Below are 17,896 nucleotides of genomic sequence, written 5' to 3'. Positions count from 1 at the left end.
ATGCAGTATTTATCTTCCCTTCTTGCATCATCATGAGACTGCACTGCTTACCGGCAATGACACATGCATTTTTGGACAAAAAGTGCAGGGTGGATTACATGTTCAGCTCCTCTGAAATAACATTGCACATGGTTTGGTTCATTAGTCTTCCTCATGTGTCCTTGCTATGCCCTGTGCCATTAGACTGGTTGTGTAATCTGCCTCGTTTGACAAGTGCCCCAGGAAAACCCAGCCCATTCATTAGGGCTAATGTACTCAGAGTGTGTGAGGCAGGGTGGCCACAAACTGTTGGCTGACTAACACAGTTGTTGCACACATCCTTCGATGGCTCTGTTCTCTGCATCTACATATATCCAACACATCCACAGCAACAAATGTAATGGAACCGGTTTACACTAGTGTTGCCAGTAAAATTAATGACTGACTAATAAATTAATCGTTATTTGAAAAAAAAAAACTTTAAAAAAATAGCTTATTTCAAACAATAGCAAATGTGTTTTTCCTAAATCAAAGCTCACAGCCACATAGTATTGCATAAACTTTGATGGCAATAGCCTATTGATTAAATTCTTAATGACTGATTAAATCGATCATCGATTAATTGTTATCATCCCTAGTTTACACCAAAAAATGTAAAGCCTCTGAGAATCCAAATAACCAAAAACTTTCTTAATATGTAAATTTGGGTCTTCCATTCATAATAAAAAGCATAAACACTGATCAGACATTAGCCTCAATCCAACTTAGAAATATTGTCATTTTGTTGTGTCAGTTTCCTGAGGCTGGGTTGTTTGGGCGTGGTTAACCCCCGATCCATATCATGTAATATGGATGAAGCCAATCAAAAATTCAAAGTCAAAGTGTCACTTGGTACAAATTTAAAATGCCAAAATTAAATCCCTCTACGCTCCTTTCAACAGAGTGCGTTTGGAAACACTTCGGAAACACTGGAGCGTACTTAGTCTATTTGCCAGCCTACATTGTAACCCCAAATATGTTGAGTACTCCAGCACTCAGGTTTTTACATGTATAGTATGGATCCTCAGCATTAAGAAACTGGCAGATGCTTACTTGTGCATATGTTGGGCAATTGCATGTGCATTCTTACTATTTAAAGCCACGTTTCCTGAGGCTTTAATAATAAAAAAAAAGTCTTGTTTCAGCCTCTTTTGAGATGAAATGGAATCTTACAGTCAAACACTTTTACAACCAGAACACAGAGCTGCTGACACTGGCCTACATGGTGTCACTCAATTGTTGTGGTGACACCTGCACGAGTGCAGCTCAACCACTAACTATCTCTATCCTACTGGTTTCCTGTCACCTGAACGATGTCACTATCCTCTGTCACTATCCTCTGTCACAAACTGTTCTTCTAGCTCACTGTGGTAGCTGGGCCACTATTACACCTTTCCACCAATAAGAAACGGTTTCTCTTACAGTTCCTGTTCCCTATTTCTAACCATTCAGAGCATTTTACAGAGCAAATAAATTGGTTCAAAACCTGAAAATTTGGTTCCCAGCTAGAACCCCAAAAAAACTAACTATTCTTAACCAGAAAAGTGAACCTTGAAAGTAAAGGTGGGGGTCACACTTTACAAAATTAGAGAGGATGGATATGACAGCAGTAGAGAGGTCTTGTGAGAAATTGCCTGGAAAATTAATGAATAGTTGCTCCATGCTTGTTTTTTGGATAAAAAATCATTTGTAATAACAGAACAAAAACTAGCAGGTAATTAATGCCATCTGCCATCTTACAACTACTGTTTACGCCTGTTTTGCATTGTTCAACGCCCTCTGATATGACACATCCTTGGTCACGATTGTTCTGCTCAACACTGGTGAGAACCTGTCACCGGATAGCACCAACGTTGCAAGAATCCTCAACAAAAAGGGTTTAAGAAGACGAGCTCATGTGGTGGGAAAGGGGTACATGGGAAAAGTACTGCATATAAGTACTATAAAAAGACACTAGCAGTGTTTTTTGAGACCAAAGAAAAAAAGATGAACAAAGAGAACATTTTGAAAAAGAAAATTTTGAAATATTTTCTTATCTTGTGACCGTTATCATAGTTGACTACAGCTAAACTAAAAATTAAAAAATACATTTTAGCTAACTGAAATACTAAATTAAAACTAAAACTAAAAACTTACTAAAACAATATTGTGTACTTGCAAATAAACAAGAAATGTCTCTAATTTTAGTCTTTGTTAATGAGGTCAAATGTATCAGCACGCAAAGGATGAGGAGGCATTGGTGCTTATGTTTACTGAGACTGCGATGCCAACATGACTGTGACTCAGTTGCGCTAATAAAGTGTTATGTTTATATCGTAAGATCAATGCTGAACTTTTTAAATCTTGCCCCTGACAAATACCCCTCTATTTCCTCATTTAAAAAAAAACAAAAACTGAAACTAACTGAAATGAAACTGAATTGATATAAAAAATAAATAAAATAAACTGAATTGATATAAAAAATAAATAAAACGAGCTGAATTTAAATTAAATTTAAATAAATAAACTAAACTTAATTGAAATAAAAATAAAATAAATAAACTAAACTGAATTGATTTTTTTTTAAAGAAAATAAATAAATAAACTAACTAAACTGAATTGAAATAAAAAATAAAATAAAATAAGAAAAAACCTAATGAAAAATACAAATCTATAACAACTCTACACTTCTGACATTCCACTGTTTCCATCATTTGCTGCTCATATACATTCGGGTGTAGACAGTTACAACTATCAGTACAAATCATTGCACCCAGTTTCTCTCATATGGGGGACAAATTGTTTTCAAAGGGCAGACAGTGACAATGTTTCTGGATCCCTGGACGAATGAAATATTTGAGTGACAGCTGATTAAAACCAAACACCCGCCTGAACTCCAGGGTGTGTGTGGAATGGGAGATAGCTGTGATTATGAGGCCTGGAGGTTAAAGATCAACGCTGGGAGATGAGGGCAGGGGGGCTGAAATGAATAACAGCTACATGCTTTGATGGAACAGCGTCAGGAGGGGCCGCTCTTGTTTTCCTGTGTGTGTTTGGGTGTGTTGGCGCGGCTGACAGCAGAGATAGGGCGAGAGCAGAGTGGCCATGAGGGACCGTAATGGCTTCACAAAGGGACTATCAGACAGATGAGATGTCTATCAGATCGCCAACATGCTGCTGCTGCCGCCACACTGACTCAGCCAAGGGGCCGGGTGGAGGCTGGCGGAGAACTAACAGCTGCCATGAGAGCGAGGAGGAGAATGGAGGGTGTGGAGGGAGAGGTGGTGAAAACACATCATGGGTCAAAGCAGAAAGATGGAGGAATAATGGAGAGAGAGAAGGGCACTCAGTCAGCCGACTCGCTGATTTAATTGTTTCTTGGGATTATAATTAGCATCAATTATTCAGGCAAATATCTGTCACAAAAAAGAGCTACAGAACGCCGTCCATTAGGACAGAGAGATGGAGTCAGAGGGAGCAATTCATTTCAAACAAGACAAACTCAAAATCTAGTTTATGGCTGGATTGTATTTGGTCAGTGTGCTAAATGGAGGCCACACTGTTACATGGATAGTAAGTCAGTACGTTTACATGCATAGTATAGTCGAGCTACAGTTATAGCTTGATTAGGTCATTTCATTGGACTATTGTCTTTGTCTCATTATTTAAGCACTGGGGGAGAATCCTTTTATTGACAGAAGTTTGTCCAACTCCACCTGGACAGGTGGAGTTTTGCCCTCTTTTAGCTAGCTGCTGTATATATAAACCAATATTATAGATACAGTCTATGATAAAGACCAAATCACAGTCTTAACCACTTACTTGCAATAACTCTGGGATAGAAAACCACCACATTATGTAGGCTACATACATCGATTCATTTTAAGTAGGGCTGGACGATATGGAAAGAAGTCTAATCATGATCATTTTTTTTTTTTCGATATATATCACGATATACATCAAATCACTATTTCTGTCAAGCTTAAAGGTTCCCTTAGACTCCTAAGTGAGATATGAAGATATCATAATCAGTGATGCACGATAATGATTATTTCAACCTATACCGATAAACCGATAATTTCCAGCTTCTTGTGCCCAATAAGCTACCGATAACCGATAACTTGTTTTTGTTTGTTTTTCATTACCTGAGGGTATAAAAGGCTGAGATGTGTTGAGTACAGATGAATTTAATTTGTGCATTTTCAAGAGCAAAATTAATTTCATTTTTATATTTTGTTTTTTTTCCCTCGAATCTTCTTATGTCAACTTGAATTGTACAAAAATAATGCGGAAAATAATATTCTGTTTGAGTGGAACACCCCCCAAAATGTCAGGAAGCAGCACAGCTAGACCCCCTAAGTATCAGCTTTGTTGTGATCTCTGCATATTTACATGTTGTTCTGCTTGTTGTTGGAAGGAATCAAACATCAGATATCAGTTTATTGTTTCAGCATAACCAAGCTGGAGACTCATTACACCTGAACTCAAACCGCGTCCAGCGTGTCCTCTCATAACGTCCTCTCATCATGTCCCCGTCACACACACACACACACAGGAGAAGGAGGGAGGGGGGAGACGGCGGCCACTTACACCGGTGTTCAGCAGTTACTGTGAGCAGCGAGAATGGTGATAAATGACAGAGACACCGGAGGAGAATGAGAGCGGAGCGGACATTCGGAGACACTGATGGAGACACCAGCACAGAAACCGCCGTAGACACCGACAGAGAATGAAAGTGGAGTGGACACTTGGAGATCATGGCTGGAACGCGTTCTATTGACATTCTATTGACTACGTCTCATATTTCAATCGAGGAAAAGTTTTATCGCGATTGATATCATTATCGTTTTATCGCCCAGCCCTAATTTTAAGCCACCCAAAAAAGTCAATAGCCATTTAATTTTATACTATATTTAGAACATTTTCACAGCTTTACCTTGTAGTAAGACAGCTCTTACTGACAAGGACTTGAAGCCATTATATTAAAAGAATTTCTGATTCCTACAGTGAAATTAAGAAACAGCATTATGCTGTTTTTCAAATTAACTAAAAATGAACCATCTGCAACATTAAAGCAATGAATATATGGGAGCATCAATAATTATATACATATATATATATATGACTTTGACTTAAGTAAAAGATTTAAGTACTTCTTCCACCAAAAATAGTAATTAAAAATTTTTTTGGCCATCCTTTTTTTTCAAATTCTTAAGAATCAATATCAGTATTGGCCCTAAAAAATATAGCATCTGTCACCCAACCTGCATACATTTGAAATGTCTGAGGACATCACACGTAGCCACTCAGAGAACTTACAAACTCTGTATCTAAAGGTCACAGCGGTCAGATACAGATCATGGTATCAAATGATCTGCAAACATTTATTAGTCTCACTTGTGTGGGTGCGAGCGCGAGCTGAAATGGGGTTTGTAATCCTTCGTTAGCTTCCAGCAGTTTAAACAAATGTCATGAGTGAGTTTGGGAAATATTTGGTTTAAAGTTTATCGAGTCATGTAGGAAAGACTCCTCCGTGTCCATTCCACATGATGTGTGTCAGCAATTTGAAAGAAAACCTTAGTCAGAGTGCAGTGAGTAAGCCTGGCAACGACTCTTACCCCGCCACACACACACACACACACACACACACACACACACACACACACACACACACACACACACACACACACACACACACACACACACACACACACACCTCCCCTGTGCTCTGAGCCCCTTGGTTCCTGGCTGAAGTGTTCAGGCTTCCTCCTCTAGTGCTCTACTTCCTCCCCAGATGGTTCTACTTTCTGGAAGCTTACTCATCTCAGGCAGGCTCAGGCCTTTTAAGCCCTTCATGGGAACGCGTGACATCATCACTTCAAAGCGCGAGTGCCCACTGTGACGTACCGACGTGTGAGTACGTGTACGAGTTTATTCTAAAGAACTAGCCCCAAAGTATTCCACATTAACGATTCTAAATGTGGCTTCACGACATCAAACAACTGCCAAGTTTTAAATTCATACGTGAGCACTATTAACAAATACAACTAGAGGAGAGGAGATTAGGAGATACAGCTTTTTGATTCAAACAGTGAGTATTAAATAGCAGACAGAGAGAACTGTCTCACATTACGCTACCAGTCAGCTGCAAACTGATCCTGATTTAAGACAGACAGACATGTGGTGAGATTATTCACAAGGAAACACTTCCTGTCCTTTCAGCTCAGTAATTCAACCACATCACTTCCATCCATCCGGTTACAGCCTGCATGTGTATCACAGCTCAGGCATTCAGAAATAAATGGGTAGTATTTTACCATAGAAGCCAATCTATTCCAGTGGATCTGAAAATTTAAAAACACAGATAGATCCAAAAAATCTTAATTACTTTGTCTGCAGTCCCCCTGCCAAACAAAAGCAAAAGTAACTCTCCCAAAACATTAATGATCAATTATCAACATGATGTAGTATTTATCACTGTTACAGAGCGATATGTTTCATGTGTTAGCTGTAGGTTGGAATGAAGGAAAATAAATCGCCATGAAAGGAGTTTATTTTCTTGTGAAATGTGGAGACTTTGATCAAGTTTTCCTGTATGTGTAACACATGTGACTTCAGAGGTTTCTGCAGAGGAAACCAGTTCAAATAGAGAATTACGGTAAGCAACACTAACCAAAAGCCACAACAGAACAAATCTGACAGCCGAATTAAACTACTTTTCCAGGTTTTACGGGGCATTTATTTAAGCTACAGTTGGTGACTTTTTTTAAAAAAAACAACTTGTCATATTTGTTGAAACTGTAACTAGATTCTGAAAGAAGTACATGAGACAGTAGGTGAGAAAAATCATGTCAATCCTCGTCCTCCTACTGCCTCCAATAGCATTTGCTAGAGTCAGACTGCCTGATGACAGCACTGACCAATCAGAGCTAAGGAGACTCTAACGCAGCTGTTAAGAGGCGATCATACCAAGACGCATCCCGCCTGGCGTGAGCGCTCCAAAAATGCCCTGGAAGTGCATCTGGTAAAACAGCTGTGAGAGCATGGAGCGGTGCTGCATGTACATACTGTATGCACATGGCAAAAAATAACATTGACAAGCACTGCAACTTCGCACATTGAGACGAAAAGTTGAAAATATTTTAGCTTTTATGCGTGCCCAAAAACTGCCAGAAAAACACCTGCCACCCATCCTGCAGCAGCGAGAGAGAAGCGCCCAACTGGCAAGTGATACCATAGAAGAACAATGGTTTTGCTGGTGATGGTTTGCTGGTGATGGTTTGGCTGGTGATGGTTTGGCTGGTGATGGTTTGCTGGTGATGGTTTGGCTGGTGATGGTTTGGCTGGTGATGGTTTGCTGGTGATGGTTTGGCTGGTGATGGTTTGGCTGGTGATGGTTTGGCTGGTGATGGTTTGCTGGTGATGGTTTGGCTGGTGATGGTTTGGCTGGTGATGGTTTGGCTGGTGATGGTTTGCTGGTGATGGTTTGGCTGGTGATGGTTTGCTGGTGATGGTTTGCTGGCGACGCTTTGCTGGCAACACATCTCAGTGTAATCGGCCCTTTCAAGACATCAACTAGGCAGCACTGATCAAATATGAATCAAGATTCTGTTACAATATTGCTTTTTCTCCCCTCAATGGATTTCCAAAACAAATTTTAGTGTACTGTTTAGCTGTAAAATAAGAATGTTTATGACTCATGGACCAAGCACTGGCTGCTGGCCAGACCAACTTCTCATTTGACAGCTAAACAGTACACTAAAATATCTTTCTGAAAACAGGGGAGAAAAAGCAACTGACAGCTGCCTTAGGGACTTCTTTGCTCCAGTGACAGTTTCATATAGTGACAGTTTCAGGAAATATAAAAAAAATATTAAAAAATATAATATAATAATATAAAATATAAAAAAAGCTATTTTTTATTAAAGTTACCGACTACAGCTGTCTCAGCTGCACAGTGATAAAATTGAAGCAATAGACAGCGATCTTCCATTTCAGCCCAACAGTAAATTCTTCATATACTTGAAAGACTGTACAGTCTGTGCCATAAACATGCTTCAACTAGTTGGCAGTCATGTAGATGCTTGAGCTATGAGATCTCAGAACTTTTTAACAATCTGATCTTTACAACACAGGGATAAGACATGCCAAAACTTCTGATGTTAAAGACCAGTGGTTACATCGCCTAAAGTCGCCTGTGTCCTGGCCAAAAAGTTGCACTTGAACGGAGTGCAAAGGCTACAGCCAATGGCCATCCAGCATGTTTATTCTGCGTCTGAGTGGAAATACCTCTCCGTATATAGAAAAAGGGGGTATGATGTCATGATTGACAGATGTGTACAGTGGGAGTGGGTGGAGATCCATCTGAATATACAGTCTATGGTTAGCACATTAACAACACCACCCAGTGATGACATAGCAAAGCATATTTACTGTGCACTAGGGAATAACAAACAGTTATGACCTGTTTCTTATAAAGAGCTCAATGGCAAAAAAAAAAAAATCATACGTAATATAACAAGTTTGTTACGATCTCACTCCCAATAGCCAAACATTCACCAACGGCTGACTGTCAGCTTGGTGTGTCAGGGCCTTAACCCTTTGAAACTTGAAGAAATTGGCTTGATGTTTTTTAAAAAAATGGGCCCATTAATTATGATGATTATCAATATAGTTTGGGGGAAGTTTCCTTAGCTTCTTTAAAAATAATTTTCCAAATTTAAAAATGTCTTGCAATTTACACAACATTTTTTGCTAAGTTGCTCATTGCTTTTTTCCCCATGTTTTCAAAAGATAGAGAACCAATTTCAATGTCAGACCTGAAGTGTCTCAAACCTCCAGTCAGGGAGATTTAAAAGCAAACCTCCATATAAAATATTTCCCCTCGGAATTATAAGAAAAAAATGACAAACTGTCAATTAGACTAAGCACCGAGCTGCACTGTGCTCTGGCACTTCCACAGTCAGCAAATTACTAATTAATTAGATAAAAATGACATTCAGTCTACTCTGTATGTGGCTCATTTCGACATAGAATATAATTCTGTAAGTGATGGAGAAAGACCTTCTCTTCATTCATTCTTACAGTTTTAAATACTGCAGTTAGAGAGTCGCCATCATTAGTTAAAGCCAAATAATACAGAGCAGGTTCCTCCAACATGTCCCTGCACAATGAGTCAGGGGTTATTCACAATCAGCCGGGAGCAAGAGAGGAGATGGATTGAGGGAGGAAGGGAGGTCAGATTGTCTTTTATCTGCAACACTCTGCTTCCTGGCAAAAGAAGTGCACTTTTAATCCATCTGATTTAGAGACAATCACTTTAGAAAGCTGCTAAAGCCATTTTTGTCAGAGAGGCTATAAAACACTCTGCTGTGCAAATCACTCGTGATGTGCTCTGTGGCTGTATGGAAAGGGCATGAAAGAGTTGCCCTTACTATATATATTGTTCTATTATATCCAACATTTGACTTCCTGTGAGTGGAAACAGCAGGCACACTACCAAAGGAGCACTTAAGTGCTAGTTGCAGGGCTGTAATTATGTAATTTTTCGACTTGATGCTCATTGATTGACTGTCAAGGTCTGTCTTCATGGGATCATCCTGGAAGAAAAGACAAGTTGACCTCAAGCTTTGGTGAAGAAAGGGAGGTTGCTGAAGTGGAGGCGTGTGTCTCGTTTAAAGAGCGGCTTTATGTTTTACAGCTCGGCCTCAGAAAATGACATCTCATGCGGTGAATTGATCCTCTGCAGCAGCGCGTTATGAAAGCCGCGGCTCTCGTGTTTGTCAATGTCATTTTATGCTGTGGTTGCAGGTCTCTCCTCAGAAGAGTTTCCATCTCGGAAAAGATTCATCTGGCTGAGTAAATGTCTGCTTTTCTGACCATTAATAAAACCTAGTTCCACATCAGCTTTCTTCTGCTGCGTTCAGACGCCTCTCACGAGCTATTTAATTATTATTTATAAGAAAATGATCAAAAACTAGGAACAATTTACAGAAAAATATATTTAAAGTCACCGTTATTATATATATATATATATATATATATATATATATATATATATATATATATATATATATATATATATATATATATATATATATATATGTATATTTCTGTTACAGTAAAAAGTACAGGTTTGTTTTATTTTGTGCGCTTATTTCAGATCATTTTCTTTTTGTTTGTTTTTTTTTTTTTACTTTTTTTTGTTTATTGGTAATTTTCTTGGATCTTTTTACTAAATTCTTGCTTATTTTTTTCTATGTGTTGTTAAGCTGCTCATTGCTCAAAAGCTAAGGGAAAGGCCATATCTAAAAGTATCCCAATTATGTATTTAAAATTATGTTACAGAATTATTATAATTTTTTAACCACTTTTTCCAAGTCTTGTTTGACTTGTTTGTTTTTTGTTGACCTTAATGCATCTCATCTAGTAAGGTTATGAGGTACTTGTACTTTACTTGAGTATTTTCTGTTTCATTTTCAGTATTTTCCCAGTGTGGTATTAGTACTTTTACTTTAGTAAAAGGTCTGAATACTTCTTTTAGCACTGGAAATGACTTATCTTCTACACTGATCCCTCTTTACTACACACATAGTACGAGTTCAGTCACTACCAAGGTGCCAAAGGTTTGTTCTAGAAAAGATTTTAATTAAAAGCGGATCTTCAAAAAATGTCAAAGAAAACCAATTTGCCTAATTAAATAAAACAGCCTGTAGACTTACATGAGGGGCTCTTGGGCATTTTGATTCAAAAGAGGCTACAAAAGCAAACTGTTATTCAGGCTTAAGTGGCGGATATAACTTCAGGGTCAAAGACAATTAACTCAAAGAGATGTGAACAAAGTTCCTGTGCAATCTGTAACTCTTTAACAAGAACAGCTGTTTGCACCCCCCCCCCACCCCCCACCCATCCTTTCATGTCCTTATTAATATTCCTATCATGTCTCGCTCAGCATGTGAAAGACAAAGATGCAGGGGGGCGGAGGATCAGGTGGTCAGATGTGGAGACTGGGACAATGAAGACTAGGGGGGTGGGGTGTGTCGCGTGGACATCAGATGGCTTTAACCAGGGTGCAGCCCTGAAGAAAGGTTTGGGGGTGATCACAGCAGTTAATCAAGCGTATGAGACAGACAGGTGCGAGACGGGCTGCCACAAAGACACAGCAGGACACATATGGGTACCCGCATCCCTGGAGACAGATGTGACACCAGATGTGAGATCACCTCACTGTTTTCTCGAATTGATTTGCTCCTTCCGCTCGTCTTTGTCAGAGGATGTTGTGTGTTGTGTAAAATGTTAATTATACACTAAAAAGCCACTGGCGACTGATGTTCAGCATGAAATAGAATTAACAGTAAAATCCAGCACAATGTGAATTCAATCTTTGCAATAATTTTTTATATGAATGTGACAGACTTTTGTTTCACTATACACTATTCTCACTGTTCTCATAAACAGTTTTTCTTTAATAATTTATCCCAGGACATTGTAATCTGACAATAAGCAGGAATGGATCACTGAAAAGGCCTATCTTCTAACAAGGAGTTGACTTAATAGTAAGACTGATTCTGTGTAAAAGTGGAGGACTTGGTTGCTGCCCTAAAGCGGGATCTCTGTGTAAACACAGCTTCTTTTCCTTTTTCTCTTGCTTTTTTAATGTTTTACGCCATTAGCATGTCAAAAAGTAACCACATGCTAGGATTATGCTGTACATAATCACCTATATAGCCCTAAATCCAGCAGAGAAGATGTCCATTGCGGTAAACTGGGGTATTAAGAAATCCCTGAGGTACTGTCAAACACAGATGCTCCTTTTAAACTGATACAGAGATGCTGTATTGAGGAAATGTATTGTAGTGCACAGCAGGAACCACCAGAGGTCAGTCTCAACTGGTGGAACAGGCAGCTGAGTTACGAAAGACGGGAATTGCAAGGTGAAGGAATAACGTTACAGAACCAGTACAAAGGAAAAAATGCCTCTACTCCTGTTTGCAACTATGTTTTTATCTTGATACTTTGGTATTTTTATCTTGATATTACTCTGTGAAAAGCTCAAAAGCAGTTTATTGGCCACATAATTTATTCAACGCATTATCTCCGTGCTTTCCACTGATGTGTCTGTATCTGCTGTATCCGCCATCAGGTCCTCCAGAATGAAGGGCTCTTATTTCCTATCTTTTTATCTATCTATGGGTTATAAGTACTTAAATCAAGCAAGACATGTCTAAGTGGGCCAGTTGCATATTAGACCATCTTAGTTTTATTTTTACACAAATATAATAACACCACAAATCTCTGCTCCAGACGTAAAACTCTCCATCAAACAGAATATGCAAGTCAGCCCCCAAATTGGTCCACGAAGACCAGCCAAACCAAAACTCCTGCCACAGTGAGCAATCGACCCTCAATCAGCAACAAAATATAACTGAGACTACGTAAACTGTGTGACGTCAATTAAACAACCTCACTAGCTGATTGATCTGAATAATTGATCTCAGCATGCCCATGTGTAAAATCACGCTTACTGCCTCAAAACTGTGGACACTTTTGGGTCGTGCAACATGCAACATGAGCCCCTCGTACATAGATGTTCATGTGCCTGTCTATTAAGCTTTTATTTGGACAGTACCCTTGTATATTTTTTCTTAAAGCAATATCATCACAAGAAGGAATTTTAATATCGCCCAACCGTAATTCACACAGCAATATCAAATGCAGAAGAATATGTGGGAATGTATATGCAGAAGTGCAAGCCTGAACATAGTCATTCCACACTGCGTTGACGTCTGACATATTTCAGATGAAGTATATTGAAAAAATCCCAGACTGTGTTTTTTGTGGGCTTTGGTTGCTTGGAGATTAAACCAGGTAGCAGAAGGAAATGGAATTCATTGTGATTGCAGTCACGTTGTTGCATTGCTATTATTGCATAATTGTACTGAAGGAGTGAAACAGCATTATTTTTCTTCCCTTTTATTTGTTTTCATTGCATTATTTTGTTTTGTTGTCAGGTTTACTGCTGCTATGGAAAGTGGATAATCCTGGCGCCTGTTTACCATCAAATTGTACTCTTATGTATAATTAAGTAAAATTTCATTGTGATATAAGAGGTTGTTGATTTGGATTTGAAGTTCTGTTTGTAAAGCTGTATAAAGAAAATGCACATTTTAGTGAATATCTGTATATTAATTTACTAAAAAATATATCCATGTCATGTCAGAGCAGCATTCCTGAAACTGGTCAAGGGCTGCAAGAAGAGAGCATGTAGATAGCTGAGTTTAAAAACAAAACCTTTAGTTAAAAAACGGTCTTCCTGTTCGCTCAGACACCAGCTGCCTCTGCAGTGAGCCACGCCACAGCCTTGAATAGGACTGATGTGTCTGTAAGCATTTGTCAGACCAGAAAAGGTGCTACAAAACTTCTCACTCAGTCTCCTCTGGCAGACGATGCTTGGAGTATCCAGTAACACCTGCCCACAAAGTAACAGCTCACACCAACACATGAAAATAAATGCAATAAAGTCAATAACAGCAGTCAATAATGAAATTACATCCTGGAAAAGTCATATACAACTGTTGTTTCCAGTAATGCAATAATGTGCCCATGTAATGCAGCATCGACTGGATACTCAACTGTGTCTGCAACTTTTTTAATAAAGGTGTCAGTGAAATCAAAGTCAATATTCAGTATTGTTTTAGTTATGAAATAACAATACTATAAAGTGTTCACAAGCAGCAACAAGCATCTGTTTTTTTTTAATTTCATTAAATGGAGACAACCCATGAGAAAACAGTTCTTGTTTTTTTTTTTTGTTTGTTTTTTCATGCAATGGTCACTTTAAAGATATTGGGCTACTTTGCTTCCAGAACATTGTATTCTTACAGACTAGTGGAAAAAAAAAATGTTGAAAAAGCTTCTCTTTTTTTAAGTTTAGATTTCTGTATAGGAAATATATGCGAAAAACACATATTTAGTTAAATAATGCCTCCTATGCATATGTAAACATACATTTTAAGATAAATTCTTATATAAAAAGTAACTGTATTATTGCAGTTAATGAACTGGGGAAGTTTCATGGTGATATCTATTAGATATATTTTTACCCTAGTTAATTTTAGTGTCTTATTTTTTGGTCTAAAACTGTATAGGATTTTACAAAACATAAATCTCCACTTCAGTGGTTAAATACACAAAACTTTCATGTTGTTTTTTTTATATCTATATTCTGAAGGGTTTTACATAGTGGTTTATTTATAAATCATTCATAGTCAGAATTTTATTTTAGTTAATTATTTTAGAAAAAGTTCTGAAGTAAAATAATTATTTCTGAATAATAATAAATATAGTTTTTTTGGTATTCTTCCTTGGTTATTTGAAAATTTTCTAATGATTTTCTCTTTCTTTACAAATTGCGAGACACTTCATGCCAAGTTGCTTATTACCTTATTTCACCATGTTTTGGAAAGAAATCACAAAAATTTGCTCAGTGTTTCAAAGGTTTAAATGCTTGGGAAAGGCACAAGAAAACTGATGACGATCCAGGTTTCAAAGGGTTAATATGACAACAAAATGAAACAAGAATTTTGAACCTGGCTTTATCCAACATTCAGACTTCTATCCTGTACATTTACAGTATATAAATTAGCAAATATTTAATTGTATAATGCTTGTTTGCATATTCAAATATACAATTTCAGAAAACTTGTGTAACAAAACAATAATTCTCTTCATTAAAGTAAAATGCAAAAGTTTCTTGGTGATATCTATTAGTTTTACGGTTTTTTAAAGTTTTATGGTATCCGGCTGGGAATATTCAGGATAACAAGTCAGGGTGGGGAGGGGCTTATTTTTTCAACTAATTCTGCTTAGACAACTGTGCTTTCCTCACTGCTGATCAAAAACAGTTCAGTCCATCTATCAAGACATCTGACACATCCTGCATGACTCCAAACATCTCATGCAAGTCTGGAAGATTCTGTGTTAAAAGCAGGGGGATGAGACACACGCCTACGTGCTCTAACGCCTGTTTAAACCTGCCTAAAATGCGAGAGGCAGAGGATCGTGTTGTGTTTCTTTTAGAAAATAAAGTGAGTTGCAGCTTGAACCTTGAAATATCACGTAACTGCATAATTACAATGTATGCAGTGACTGATCGAGTGATTCAACTTTGACATTTAGTTGCGAAAAACACTGAATTCTTGTTGGATTTCTCCTTTACTGTAAGCGGCGATGTGCAGTGTTTACGGTAAACCCAGTCAACATGCAGATAGATCAAAAAAAATCTGCTGGCTGACTATTTGAGAGCTCAACCAGAGAGGAAATATATGAACAGGATGTAAAGTGCATGGGGATTTTCCCTCTGCTCTGCACATGGCAGCCAGAGAGCTCCTGAGAATCACTGGAGCCTTTCACACCCTTCAGATTATCTCCAGCTCGTCTCTCGCACTAACTGTTTAACTCATGATACAAACAAGGAACCAAATTCACTTTCTTGGTTCTTATGCATTTATGGACAGAGCATCAAAGAAAAATGTCAAAACATGTTGGTATATAGCAGGGCAGTCCACTTTCTTTGCTGTTTTGCTGCCATTGTTTTTGCAGAGTACTTTATCTAAAACAATTTTACTACTTAGTAGTTCCCATTTATCCGGTCTCATTCTCTGTACATCCGGTGCTCCGGTCAATACTAAGTGATCATAATGCATTTAGGTCATTGTTAAAGAGGAAATCATGCAAGCTCAAAGCAAATTTTGTTGTGACAAGGCAAAATAAATGGTTCGCGGGAAGAAAAGTGGTTATATATATAAATATACATATTTTGATTTAATAATGGCAAACTCCCTGCAAACTGACTATTCCAGTACTACTGTAATGTGACATTTTTTAATACATGCATCATAAGATAAACGTAGAGTGCAGCAGCGAAGGCCGCTAACCAAAAAAAAAAACAAAAAACAAATGTGCTCTGCTGAATATGCCTCTGCTTTCTATTCTCCCTCTAACTCTCCTGTTTTTCACTTCTCCATCTTCACCTCCCACTCTCTCTTTAATCTGAGTCACTCAGGCTCATGTCTAAAACATCACGATCACAGTGGGTTGATTTAAGTCAAGATGACATGCCAGACGGTTACACGCCACAGACCAAAGTCGGCATTTGATATGGCGCAGCTTGCATATTAGACCATAAAGAGCTAGGTGTCCTTCCTGTAACCCTCGGTAATGGGCAAACCTCTAACTTAGGATCATCATCATCATCACTGTCATTACAGTACCTCTGCTGTCAGCCCATGTTGAGGTATTCATTTTTATCCACTGTTTTCCCTGCCATTATATTAGGGGGGCACTGCCCAACCCCAACGAGACAGCACACCCCCACAGCCAGACAGAGTAGAGTGGAGCAGAGGAGAGACTCCACATGTGTTACATTAAGTATGTTGCAAAGCACAGCAGCTTTTGCGTGAGATGCGTCACCTGACAAAGACCGATAGCCTAAAAGCCGAAGAGTAAATCATTAATGGAGAGAAGTAGACCCCAACTGTCTGAAAAGCAGGCGAAGATATCCACATTTTTTTTGACACACACAACATGAAATTAGCATTAGTGGCCTGGATGCAAACGTTAGCCCTGCTAACGTCAAAGTACCAGCCAGCATGCGAGCAGTTCTCTTGCTGCTGGTCCAAGTCCCGAAAAGACCACACCACCAACTCTCCTAACTGAACTGCATCCCCTGACAAGGAGCACAGGACTCACCGCAGGACGACAGGCCCTGATCCGACTCGGATGTCAGAGAGGAAATACCCCTACTGGCTCTACAAGACTAAACTGTAAAATAAATAAATAAGCTGTAGATGAATTCAGTACATCAAAAATGAATGGTGAATTATTTAAGTCGTTTTAATTGGTTGGTAATAGGAGCCACAGAGAGATGTCCCGCAGGAGACCATCCTCATCCAGCCCTGGCTCTTCTACCTTTATTTTTTTTTTTTGCTTATTCCAGGTATTTTTCTTGTACTTGTTTTTACTAATTTCTTGTTCATTTTTGGTGAATTCCTTGTTAAGTTGCTCATTGCCTTCTTTTCATGTTTTGAAAGAAATAAAGCCATTTTTTTTTCCAGGGTTCAAAAAGGTTAAGATATGTATCATGCAAATTAACCAGCCAAGATAAAGAAGATATCAGACATATGCTTTCATTATCCTGAATTCTTGAACGAATAAGTATTTTTGGTATTTGACATTACACTTATGAAATCTCCTTTTTATCACCATAGGGCTTTAGTTCTGATATTAAATGTGAGATATGAGTAAATGTGGATTTAATCAATGCTGTGGAAGGTTGATCGCTTCACTATCTGTGCGATGACACACAGCTAACGTACAAAAGCTGAGCTGCACATCAAATGACGACATGCGGCTTCATTTAGTTTTGATGAAGTGAAACATTCGCAAATAAATACTTTCCATCAGCAATGTATCAAAATAAAAGTGCTGACCCCAGTCAGTCAGGCAGTTCTGGTTTCAGTCGGTCATGTCTTCTCTTGCCTCTGTGACCATGGATGTCAGTGAGTAAAACACGAGCGCTGCAGCGATGCCAGACTCAACTCACATCCTGTCTATTATATGATTCTAAAAGGGCAGTGACAGCTGAATGGAGGGCATCCTGTAGCATCTACTGCAAACTTAACCCGCAGAGCACTGCACACCGTCAGGAGCCAGGGGACCTGAACACAGTGTACCCTCACATTTTTCATGCTGAAATCATCAGCAAAACTGCAATATATTAAGCCACTCACAGATTGTCTGTTTACCTTGCTGTTACCCATTGTGCCTGGGAAGCAGATCTTTGAGAGTGGTTTTCAAACGAGAGGTCAGCGCAGGTCAAGTCAGTAACCCTCTGTACATC

The 17,896-nt window shown here is 38.6% G+C and overlaps 1 protein-coding gene across 1 annotated transcript in view; it reads right to left on the bottom strand.

Annotated features, from left to right (window-relative positions):
• cblb (Cbl proto-oncogene B, E3 ubiquitin protein ligase) overlaps positions 1 to 17,896 on the bottom strand; it is a 78,343-nt gene that overhangs the window by 56,198 nt on the left and 4,249 nt on the right. The window lies entirely within an intron of this gene.

Source organism: Plectropomus leopardus, chromosome 15, assembly GCF_026936395.1.
Source record: "Plectropomus leopardus strain MGB_pleo_1.0 chromosome 15, ASM2693639v1, whole genome shotgun sequence".
Taxonomy (NCBI): domain Eukaryota; kingdom Metazoa; phylum Chordata; class Actinopteri; order Perciformes; family Serranidae; genus Plectropomus; species Plectropomus leopardus.
This window is presented reverse-complemented; position numbering and strand designations above follow the sequence as displayed.